The sequence below is a fragment of the Macrotis lagotis genome, chromosome 7 (genome assembly GCF_037893015.1).
Source record: "Macrotis lagotis isolate mMagLag1 chromosome 7, bilby.v1.9.chrom.fasta, whole genome shotgun sequence".
NCBI classification, from domain to species: Eukaryota; Metazoa; Chordata; class Mammalia; order Peramelemorphia; family Peramelidae; genus Macrotis; species Macrotis lagotis.
Genome location: NC_133664.1, coordinates 9,611,399 through 9,624,201, shown reverse-complemented (window position 1 = coordinate 9,624,201; position 12,803 = coordinate 9,611,399). Strand labels below are relative to the sequence as shown.

The 12,803-nt window shown below is 40.8% G+C and overlaps 1 protein-coding gene across 6 annotated transcripts in view; it reads right to left on the bottom strand.

Moving 5' to 3' along the window:
* HDAC9 (histone deacetylase 9) overlaps positions 1-12,803 on the bottom strand; it is a 947,449-nt gene that overhangs the window by 689,149 nt on the left and 245,497 nt on the right. The gene's annotated exons all lie outside the window — the stretch shown is intronic.

Below are 12,803 nucleotides of genomic sequence, written 5' to 3'. Positions count from 1 at the left end.
AGATAGACGGAAGATAGTTACAGAGAGAAACCACGAGATTGTTTACTAAGCACTTACAAGGTACTAGTCTCTGCTCTAAGTGCTTGGGACCCAAATGGAAGGAAGGAAGGCAGACCCCACCTTAAAGGAACTTATATCCTTAGGGAAGAAATAAAGGGGAGCTGAAAAATTTGGAAGATATCCAGGTGGGGTGGATAGAGCCTAAAGTTGAGAGTCAGACCTGAATTCAAATCCAACCCTTGATCCTAGTTTTATGACCCTACCCAAGTCACAAGCTCTCTTTCCTCATCTCTAAAGAGGAGATAATACTAGCATCTTCCTCCCAGGGTTGTTTCAAGGATATAATGAAATGATCATGCAAAGAGTTTGCCATCCTTACAGAGCTAGGAAAATGCTGGCTCTAAGGTAAAAGTTCACTAATCTAAGCCAGGGGACCTAGGGGAGAGTACAAAGGAAATAAAAGTAAATTCAAGACAATTTGAGGAAGAGGAGCACATTAGCAATTGGGCAGACTTCCCTTGGAGGAGTCACTGAGCTGAGCCTTGGAGGAAGTTAGGATTCTAAGGACCACAGGTCGGCAGAGAATTTAGGGGTAGGAGTGGGGAAACAGCCAGTGAACATATCAGGAGGCTGGAGGTGGATGGCAGATTCTGCCTGGAACATAGGAGACTATGGAAGGGGAATCATGAGCAATGAGACCGGGATAGTGACCTGGAGGCTTGCAAGAGAAGGCCCAAGCCAATGGAAGATCTGTCTTTTACATAAAAACCTAATATTTGTCATGTTGCTGAACTGTGCTTGGTGGGTCCTAAATTATTCATTAGCAAGTATGAAGAGTATTCCAATAAAGAGGAGAATCTTAGAGGGGTTAGTAAGTATTGTCTCTCTCCCAGGCATCTTCTCAATTTCAGATGGGTCATTCCAACAGTCACCCAAGAAAGACTCCATTGGAGTTCCAAGGAAGACCTAGAATCCAAGCCCAGTGCTCCTGCCAGTTCTGCCTCCACCCAGAATCATAAAGCAGCAACTCAAATGTCAGTGACAAAGTATCAAACCTTATCCAAACATTATCCCTTTCTGAGAAATCAGTTAGCAAAATAAATTAGAATTGTCACTGATCAAATGTCATATTAGCAGAAAATGAGGTGGGGTCTTCATATAAATAGGTGGTAGAGCAGGGCTAACACAGGGATCCAGAGGACAGTGAAAGAACCAGAGAAAGGCTAGAAGGTTTAGCAAGTTGGTGAAAGGCCCATGGTAAGTCATGACAGATATCCCATACAACAGCAGGGGAATGGGGGTTGTTCCCTATAGGCAGCCCTCCATGGCTATCTCTTGTGACTCTGCATGCCTGAAATAGTCTCCCTCTAGACCTCTACTTTAGAGAAGCCCTTCTCCCTTCAAGTCTACCTCTTTCAAGAGACATTTCCTGATTTTTGCCTCTTGTTCACAACTTCTCTATTTCTATTCCTGGATATTTTTGAAATCCTTCATTTCCTTATCTCTGATAATGCCATCTCCAAGTAGAACATACTTTTGTTTTTCTATTCTGATTCCTGATACTGTGCCTCTAATAGGAAGTGGGCATTTCAAAAATACTTGTCGGGGTGGCTAGGTGGCACAGTGGATACAGCACTGGCCCTGGAGTCAGGAGGACCTGAGTTCAAATGTGACTTCAGCTACTTACTAATGACCTAGCTGTGTGGCCTTGGGCAAACCACTTAACCCCACTGCATTGCAAAACCCTAAAAAAAATGCTTGTTGGTTGGGTGCCTAGTGGTGGTCAAGGAGGAGAATGTTTTCTCATCCCTAAAATGGAAATATTTTAATTCACAGGATTGTGGTAAGAAAAAGGTTTTACATACTGTACTGTGCTATAGAATCAAGAAGTAAATGCCCTCACTCTAGGCTTTCTTTCCATTATTGGTCCTAAAGGTATAAATAAATCATTCCCAAGGAGCAGCAAACATCATGGCTAAAGGGAGAGAAGTGAGGTGTACCACCCTGAGAGGGCAAGGCCACTACCTTGTCTTGTAACCTAATTGTATAAGCCCTGGCTGAGCCAGTTAGTATGTCTCCCTCTCTCATCCTTGGTTTCCTCATTGGTAAAATGAGAGTGGGGGAATTGAGCAAGATAACCTGTGAGGACTCTCCCCAGTCTAATCATCCTTGTGGTTAAACGGAGAGATCCTTTTTCCCACTGTGGCTTAAAGTTGACCCTCTTGAAACTTTCTGTGCTGATGAGAACCCTAAAGCACCAGAAGATTGTTGGCATCAAATCAAGAACTACAGCTGGGTTCTGGGACGTCGGTCGATGAACATTCCTCTGATATCAGGGACCATTTGGGCAGTGATCATAGTCTTGTGGTTCTCAACTTCCATGATGGCAGAGTAATTTGTAAAAGGATGGAACAGCCAGGCATTCCAGGGCATATGGAAGTGCTTCATTTGGTAACCATCACTCCAGGTGATGAGAAATAGGACTTTCCTTACTTATCGTCTGAAATATTTTGCCTAATTCTTTTAGAAGACAGTCCCACTATCCCTCCATTTAATTTAGTCAAACCATCATGCCTCCTGCTCTTGTGTCCTTATCACAATAAATTGTTGGCTCCCATTCAGTTCAGGGTAATCAAAGCAGCACACACTCTTGGAAGTGTGAATTGGGATGATTTTATTGCCAAGGTAATTTGAGTTGAAGGGAAGAATTTATTTGCAAGAAAGTATTTTGCTAGTTTTTTCCTCTTCTTTTGTAAAGGTCATCTCAATCTCCAAGGAAAATGTCAAAAAGACATACAGCTTGGTACAAAACTGGAACTAGTGTAAATTAAACAAACAACAAAAAAGAATTGATTCTTTGCCACAGAGCACTGCATAGAGGGATGGAAACAGATAGAGAGAGGAAAGCTTCCTCCCTGAAGTAACCACACCTCTATCCTAGGTGTCTCCTGCTTCCTGGTCCTCTGGACTGCAGGCACCAAAGTCTCCCATTACCATGCCCCCTTTGCCTTCTCAACTCACCGGTCCTAAGTTCCCAGCACAATCATCCCTCCCTAACTATCCTCTGGATCACTAACCCCCCTTCTCCAAACAAAACAAACAAAAACAAAACTGATTTTTCTCCAGGCTCATTTACAGCTAGCTAGAGTTCTGGCTTGGAATAAGTCTTAGAAATCAAGGAAACGCATCAGAATCAGATCCTAATGCAAGATCAGCCCTACTTCATCCACTGGGAAAATCATAAAAGTGATGACTAAAATAAAAGAACCTATTATCTTAATTAGAGATGATGAGCAATAATAAGCTCTGAGTTCTTGGTAATTCATTTCCATTTCTATCCCTATCTATAATGGATGACCTCACCAAGGACTATGTACACAAGATTACTGGAACTAGAATCCAAGAGCAATCTTTCCACTGGAAGAAGCCTTTAGAATGACTTTTTTAAGTCTGGGACCCCCTCAAAACAGGATGCTAGTTTGTTACTTGAGAGATCATAATACAAGCTACAAAAATTGGCATGGGACTTATGTGAAGCCCAAAGTAACCCTCCTAGACCTAGAGTGAATCTCAACCATGACCAAGTTCATGTATATTCCAATCAGGAAAGTCACCCATCGTTTCATCATTCAGCCTTCATAGGGAAATCTCCAGTAAGAAAGAATCCTGATAGCTCCAGTTACTGGGCCAATGTCCTTATGAAAAAAACTTTCTCTACTTCCATCCCTGAGTACTTTTGAGATCTTCCAGTTCCTTGTCTGTGAGCATATCATCTGTTAATGGAACAGAAGCTCCTAGAGGGCTTCCTTTTGTGCCTAATCTGCCTCAGGTAAATGTTCCTAATTCTGTCCCTGGAGACAAGCAAAGCAATTTAAATCCCTCTTCTACAGGACAAGACTTGAGACACTTAAAATCAGTACCACATTGCCACAGTCTGGGGTTACTGAAATGTGGAGGAGAAGAGCATACTGATGATCCATGGAGTCCATGGAGAAACAGGCCTGGATATACCGTGGCCATCACATCCCGACACTTTTAGTGGTGCTTTAGGAGGGCCAACATGCCTTGCTGATGCAGGACAGGAAGCCATTGTTCCATGTTTCCTATCAAATCAGGATATGGAGTGAAATGTTTTTGGAAAAGGCAAGTGAGAAGGAAGATTTTGCCCAACAGACCCCTCACTATAATAAACATGACATATGCAAGTCATGCCGCCATTAACTTGGTTGGTGTGGTCTTCTTTAAAAATTGATGGATAACTATGTAGTAGTAGTGGTGGTAGTGGCTGTAGTAGGATTAATGGTAGTAGCAGAGCAGCAGCAGCAGTAGGAGTAGGAGTAGGAGTAATTCTGCCCTTGTCTCTTAATGAACAAACTAGGTATTTAATGAATTCCAGGCATTTGAGAAATGCAAAGAAAGGCAAAAACAGATCCTTAAGACAAGGAGTTCACATTCTAATAGAGACGACAATAGAGAAGCAAGCAACAATAGAGAAGACAAGCAACAACATGAATACAGATGAGGTAATATCAGAGAGGAAGGCACTAGGAGATGGAGATACTGGGAATATGAAATTCAGAAGTTATGAAGTAGAAGTGCAAAGGAAGAGCATTCCAGACAAGCAAAAGAATGGAGACAAGACATGGGGACCTATGTGTGAAGAAGAAGGAGATTGGTGTAGTGACAGCTCCGGGGGCATCTTTTTCCTCTTGAGCTGAACTAACGTAATTCCCTTAAGTAATTTTACTATGGCTTGATTGCACAGCCCTCCCTTACGATCCTGGATGCCCTCCTCTGAAAGTTATTCATTTTATGAATGTCCTTTTTAAAAGAAAGGACCCAGAAGGGAACATGAAGATCCAGCTATTGTTAAACCAGGGCAGGGGGAGGATGGACTACTGCTCCCCTCGTCCTAGATTCCATATTTCTTGTGATTTCAATTTACATTAGTTTTTTTGGAGAGTCACCCTGTCCCTTTCCTGCTTGAGTTTGTGGTCCACAAAAACCTATAGATCTTTTTTTCCATTGAAGCAATATCTAATTGCACCTCTCCTATCCCTTATTTGCAAAATTGTAAACCTTTATTTACATTTACTCCTGTTAAGTTTCATCTTATTGTATTCCATTTCCCCGACCAGAAAGATATTTAGTGAGAACTACCCTGATTTTGATGCCCACTGTGACAGCCATCTATCCAAACAGTGTCATCTTCAAAACTTACAAGCAACCTACTTATGCCTTCATCTCAGTCACTGATTTAAAGAGGTCTAAATAGCACAGGAACAAGGACATATCTCTAAAGCATTCCTCTGCATACCCTCTCACTAAGTTGGCCTCAAACCCAGATTTTACTACTTCAAGGGGTTCCTCTCTATCATCTTGTCTGTTTCTTTGTTCGTTCTCTCTCTCTCTCTCTCTCTCTCTCTCTCTCTCTCTCTCTCTCTCTCTCTCTCTCTCTCTCTCCCCCTCCCTCCCTCCCTCCCTCCCTCTAAGATAAAGTCACTGGGCTCATATCATAAGATGGCTTCAAGATTTGTTCTCATATAACTTGTCACCCTCTCTCTTTGCATATGCCTTGCCCCACAAAAGTCACATTATTCCCTTATTATTTAAGGCCACTACTACTGCTACTACTGCTGCTGCTGTCACCTCCTCCACAAAGTCAACTCAATGCTCTGCTTCAAATCTTTCCTGGTATCTGTCTTATATTTTTGTTATTCTGCCTCCCCTCCTAGAGCTCACTGTGGCCTCTCTATTTGTTCTTAACTCCTTCAAGGATCACCCCTGAGAGCAAGATCCCTTTGGTCTCTCTCCCTTTCAATACCAGCAGATCAACACACATTAGGCACCTAATGCACGATTGGGAAGTTTGAGTGAATGGCTGCTGTAAGAACAACTGAATGAATGATTCAGTAGACTTTATGGATAGTTGAGTAGATACATATATCAAAGCAAATACAACTTTTACATGATCTGCTCCATGGTTCATCTGTGCTCCTATTCTTGGCTATGTGAGCAGATTGAGCAGATGAGAGTTGACCATATAAAGTCACTCAACAGAAAGTACTCACCTCCTTCTCATCCATAATGGGATGTGCCCGGCTCTCCCTACAGAGCTCCAGGCCCTCCAAGACTGCAGTTTACCACAGTCCTTAAAACAGGGATTGAAATATGCTGTAAATTTTCTCCTCTGAACACTCATTTTATTTGGTAAAGAACATATGTTCTTCCCCAAAATAGCTCGCTATTTTGGACCCGTTACTCAACCGCATAGTTCCATCAGGGGTTACCTCGTATAAACCTTTTGGTTTAAAGTCTGTCTCCTCCTCAGAGGCCCATAAACAATTCATGGGAGTCACCCTAAATGGTCAGAGCAGACTTGTTCTGCCTGGAAAGAGGGATGATACACCTTAACTTGTTTTGTCTCTAATTTATTATTGTGGTCAATGTAGGAGGCCTTAGGGGATAGATTGTTAGGCCTAGAGTTGGGAAGACTTGGGTTCAAAACCCTGCCTACTATCCTGCCTCTCATACCTACTATCTATGAAACTGAGCAAATTAGCTGGGCCTTCTTAGATGCTGAGGGTTGCCTTAGGATTAAACTGCTATGTAAATGTAGTTGACTTTGATAGAGGGAGATTTCCACACAGGGAGTTCTCTACCCTGGCTAAAAAGCAAAGAGTCTTTACAAATATAACATTGACACACATATAAATGTGTAAATATATATGTGTGTGTGTGTGTGTGTGTGTGTGTGTGTGTGTGTCTGTGAATGCATATACACACAGATTTTGAGAGAGAAAGAGAGGAGGGAGGGAAGGAGGAAGGTGGGGAGGGAGAGAGAGAGAGAGAGAGAGAGTGTGTGTGTGTGTTTAAGAGAGGAGCTGCATCCAAGTTAAAATATTCTTCTGGGACAAAGCTGTTGTGTTTGTTGCCTATCCTTTCCTCCTTATATCACACCATCTCACAGTATGATGGAAATGATTGGGAAACGAAATGCCAGACTTGAAGTCGGGAAGATTCATCTTCCTGAGTTCAAATCTGACCTCAGGAACTTACTATATGACCCCTAGCCAAGTCACTTTACCCTTTATGCCTCAATTTCCTTGTGTATAAAATAAGCTGGAGAAGGAGTGGCAAATCACTGTAGTATCATTGCTAAGAAAACTGCCAATGGGACAAATTCATGACTGAAAACAACTGAACACTACATCCTAGTCTGCCAATCACCGAATGGGTCTGATCTTTTCCTCTACTTCCTAGAACAGTTGTCCTAGCCATTCCTTCTGCTTGAATTCTGGTCAGAAATGTAAGCTCTGAACAGGACTATTCAGCCCACCCAAGGCATTCTCAAATCCGAAATCCTCCACCAAACTCTCTGCCAAAGGGCCACTCACATGTGAACTGCCAGTAAATTCACAATTCAATTCCATCAGAATTTAAATACTATTCTGTATCCAGCCATTCTTCTCAGTGCTGAAGATGCCAAAACAAAAATTAAAGACTTCCTACTCTTCAGGAGTTTACATTCTACTAGTGTTGGGAAATGATGCAGTATAGACAGAGAAAATTAGCTGAAAACACAAAGTCATTTTAAGAGGGAAAGAAAGAGCCCACACCTGGTGTGGGGAAGAGGGAAGGAAAGGTCTAGTGCAGCCAGTAGAAGTTTGATTCTTCAAGGTGGGTTGAAGGACAGGCCAAGCAAGGAGGGGCAAAGACATGGAGTTAGGAGATGGAGAGTTACACAGGGACTAGAGTAGATCGTCCTACCTGGAAAAGAGATGAGTCAAGAGAAATCATTCCATTTTTGGACAGCTCATGTTGCTAGGCAGCTATTCAACATGGGAAATCAAAAATCTGCCTTTCTAGAATTTTAATTCAGCATTGAATAAATGCCTATCATGAACACAGTCCTGGCTTAGAGGATCCAGAGATGGAAAATGTCATCAATTCCACCCTCAAGAAGATTCTAATCTAAAAGGATCTAATTCTAATCTAACATTTTCCATTTTACAACTTTGCTTTCCTCATTTATAAAATGTGGATATAATATCACCTTCCTCCCAAAGTGTGACTGAGGATCAAATGAAGAGTGCATAACCACCCTTAATCTACTAGATTAGCACTAGCTGTTAAAATTACAATTATCTTTAATATTATCACTATTATTATCCCTCCAGGAAGTGGGGATTTGTCTCTCTGCTGTTGATAGAAAATATACAGCTCATACCTTACTAAAACCTGGTGCTCAGAGGAAAATGTTCAAGCAAACATCATCTAATCTGGGCTTTCCAATGTAGCAGCCCAAGGATAGCAAAGGACCCTCTGCACTCTGAACTGATCAGTGCACTTGGGGATGTTGCATTCAACTGTCCACAGGATACTAATAATCTCAAGATCCAGTTGAAGAGGATCTGAATTATAAGGGAACTGGTATTGAAAAAGATCTGGGGATCTAAGTGAGGTGAAGGTAGGTATGAGAAATGATTACCTTCAAATATTCAAAGGGCTAACACAGTAAGAACAATTTGATTTGTGAGACTCCAGAGGACAGAATTATGACTAATGGGTCATAGGGATACGGATACAGATTGTGGCTCATCATAAAAAGGAACTTCCAAAAGCATGACTGACCAGATCACTGTCCTGCCCCCAAAGCTTCAGGCCCTCTTGTTACTTCTAGGATCAAATACAAAATCCTCTGCTTGGTCCTGAAGGCTCTTCATGGTGAGTCTCCAATCTCTTTCCAAGCTAATTGCTCATTAATCCCCATCGAACTCTAATTAGATTCTGGTCAAACTGGCCTCCTTACTTACTGCACCCTCATTATCATGTAGATAACCCTCATTTCCCTCCTCTGGGGCTTGGTACAGGCTAGAATGCCTACCCTTCTCAACTCTGTCTCTTAAAAACCCTAAATGTCTCTCAAGGTTCAGCCCACACACACCTCCTGTAGTTAGATGTGCTTCCTCATACGACTGGAAATGACTTTTCTTGATTTTGTTTAGCCTTGTCTGAATTCATAATGTGTTACTCTTGAGAGTAAGAACTTTTTGCCTTCCATCTTTGTATCCTCCAACACATAAAAGCTCTTTGGCACAGAGTAGGCACTTGAGAAATGATTAATGATCATTCCTACTACTGCACTGTAAGCTCCTTGAGGGCAAGAACTGTCTTTGTATCTTCAGCACCCTGAAGTGAACCTGCCCCTTCAATACCCATTTGTTAAGTGCCCATTTTATGAGCCAGATACAAGAGGAGGCAAAGACAGCAAGCCCTATCCTCAAGTAACATTTTAAAAATCCCTTAATAATAGTTAAATTGAAGTGAATTTCCTAAACTTGAGCTGGCTGGAAATGGAATTAGTTGTCTCAGAAGACAACAGCCACTGAGGATGAGCTCTCCAAGTACAGCTTAAAGACCTGTTGACAAGAGATGTCAGTCAGCCTATGGGCCCTCCCTCTCAGATTCCTTTTGGCTCTAGGTAATGGTTCTCTACACTAGGGCATGCATTGGAACACCGGAATGACTTTAACCGGACCCAGACTTCCCCTGGGTTTTCATAAGTCCATGAAGATAAGAAAGGTCAAACACCCAAAGAACTGGCTGGTGAGACTTTAGGAGAGGAAACTAAAAATAAGAAGCCCCATAGGACCAAAGATGTATCTCCCTAGCTTAACATCAGAGGACCATCTGCTCCCAGTAGCATGGTGGATGGGGACTTAGAAGTCAAGAACTCCTAAGACCAAAGAATCCTCCATCAAATCTTGGAAGTGAACCCAATGGTCATTTCCTCCACCCTCTTCTTTTTACAATAAGAAAACTAAATCACAGACAGATGAGGGATTTGCTCAATATTACAGTAGAACTGGATTGCAGCTCTCTAGATTCCATGGCCAGAGCTCACCTGCTCCTCACAGATCTCCTCAAACTCAGAGATACTTTAGGTTCTATAATGAACAATACATACACTGCCATTAAAAGGCCATTTCATCAATTAATTTGTAATTATTTTGTGATTAAATTATACTTTTTAATTTAACATATCAAATATATCCATGAGAGGTATTCAGATAGAAGAGAGTTTAGAAATTAGAATATGAATCCCCTCCCCCCATCTGTTAGTTAAGGGAACAAAGGAAGCAACAATAGGAAGCCGAAGGTCCAAATCAAGTCAACAAGTATTTGTAAAAATAATGTGATTCAGGTGATGTGCCAAATACTGGAAATATAATTATAAAAACTTATATATAAATATGAAAACACCAAATAATCAATGAATTAACATTTGGAAAACAAAATTTCAAATTCCATTCAATTTGTGAATTTGTCACTATTGTCAGAAAAAACTGCACTTGTGAATGATTAAAAATTGTCATTCAAACCAAAGAATTTTAGAGCCAGGAGATTCCTTAGAGGTGAACTCATCCAACACAGGCTTAGAGATTCACCTGAGGGTCACATTGTAACCTAATGGCCAAGCTGATGTCAGGCTCTTACTTGGCTCATGACTTTCACATAATTATTTTCCCCCATAACATCATTCTGCTTCAATGAAAAGTTAATCAGGCATTCCAAAATATCCCCTATACATCTAAGGTAACAAAATGACTTTGTATGTACAGAAGGATATCTACTGACTGAAAAAGAATAAAATGTGTATACTAAGAAATTTTTTCCTACATTTGCCTCCATTTTCTTAAATACTATAAAAATCATGACTTATCCAAGGGGACTTTCTTCTAATAAAGGGTGTTTTCTTTTTCTAAATGTTAGGCTGAAAAGGTGTGAGGAATTTTTTGAGGAAGAAACTTAAATGACCTGAGAAGTCCCTTCCTGTCAAATGCATTCCTTCTCACCTCATCATCAGGGTTTTCTGTGATTTGTGATCTGGACTAACCTGAAAACTCTCCTGGAGATGGAAAGCTAGGCAGTTTCTGGAAAAGAAACATAATTAATATCCAACTACTGACAAGGAACTGGGCTAAATCCTAAGGACTCAAAGTTGAAAAGAAAGGCACCAAAACCAAAATTAACTACCAAATTTTAAAGATAGGGACTAGAGCTAATAAATAAGTGCCACTTGGCTAGTTTGTCAGGAGAGTAGTCAGACTTCATCACAGAAGGTCTGAACATTAGCATCCAGGAAGAAAAGAGTCCTGGTTCACCACAGGCACTGATTGTTGTTAATTTAGGCCAACAAGCCTTTATTGGACTCCTGCCATGTGACAGGCCCTAGCGGTACAAAGACAAAAGCAAGACAGTCTCAGTCTTCATGGAACCATCATTCAGCTTTAGTGGATGGGGTAGGAAGAGGCAACACCTATAGAGATGAGGAAATACAAAGTAATTACTGGGAGAGAAGGCTCATGGAAGACCTCCTGTAATAAATGCTACAGACCTGGACTTTAAAGGCAGTCAGTAAAAAAAATGTAATAACCAAAAATGATTCCTCTATTGAAGCTTTTTAGTAACCTGGTAAAAGGGGCAGTTGGGTGGTACAGTGGATAAAAAGCTGGACCTAAAATCACAAGTATCTGAGTTCAAATCTGTCAAATCAGAATTAGCTGTGTAACTCTGGGTGAGTTAATCTTATTTGCCTCAGTTTCCTCATCTGTAAAATGAATTAGCGAAGGAAATAGTAAACCACTCCAGTATTTTTGTCAAGAAAAATCCCAAATAGGGTCATGAAGAGTTAGACACAACTGAAAGTGTTCAAATAACAACCTAGTAAAATGAAAAGTGATGCTCAGGTATTTAACTAGATAATATTCTGATATAAAAGTTTCTAAGTTCATTTGCTTAGCATTTAAAGGCCTTTATAACCTACCTTTATAGATGCATTATGCATTATTCCCCTTCCCAGCCAGCAAAACTAACCTTCCTCTTCATTGTACATGCTATTTCATTTCTGCTTCCATTCTTGGAATGTCTGCCTTCCACCCCTTTCTCTATTAAAAAGTTTTATTCCCTTCAAACTGCTCAAGTTGATATATAACAGAATGTAAGCGCCTTGAAGGTAGGCACTGTTTCATTTTTCTCTTTCATCCTCAGGCTATAGCAAAGAGCTGAAAAAAAAATGATGGGGACCCAATAAATCTTCTTTGATTTGCTGATTCATAGAATTAGTGACTTAAAATGAATTGTCCCTTCTGGAGACTGCGTCAAATTGCTCACCAAAATGTTCTTCCCAAACCCTTAGTGTTGTCACAAGAACCAAATGGCTCCAAAATCCTATTTATCTATTTCCATACCTCGTTGTCGTCGAATAGTAGCTTATAAACTCTGATATAGGACGACTTGCAAAGACTGGAGTCAGAGAATCTGGGTTCGAATTCCTTGCCTGCTATTTGTTACTTGAATGTTTTTGTTTTTTTTTTTGGAAAAGTCAATTCCCTTCTTTGGGTGTCAGCTTCCCCATCTCTAAAATCCAGGGGTTGGATTCAATGAGATCCTTACAGTTCCAAGTCACTGATCCCAGGATTTCTCTGGCGTACAGTACCCAAACCACGTAAATAGTTAATAAATGTTTGATGAATTCATTAACTAACAGCAGTTAAACCATTAGCAAAGTCAAATCAAATGCTTTTGCACTTTGCTATAGATTAATAACTGTTCTGGAACAATGCAACTTCATTTCTCCTGCCAAAGTACATGTGAATAAACTTTTGTGGTTGGTATGGAGGAAGTGATCCCAATTTCAGATCTGATTGAGAGTGGAGAGAACGGAGAGTCAGAAAAGAATGGTATTTTGGGTACATTCACAGAGTTTTTGCTTTTCTTCCTTGACTGCTCAGATGCAC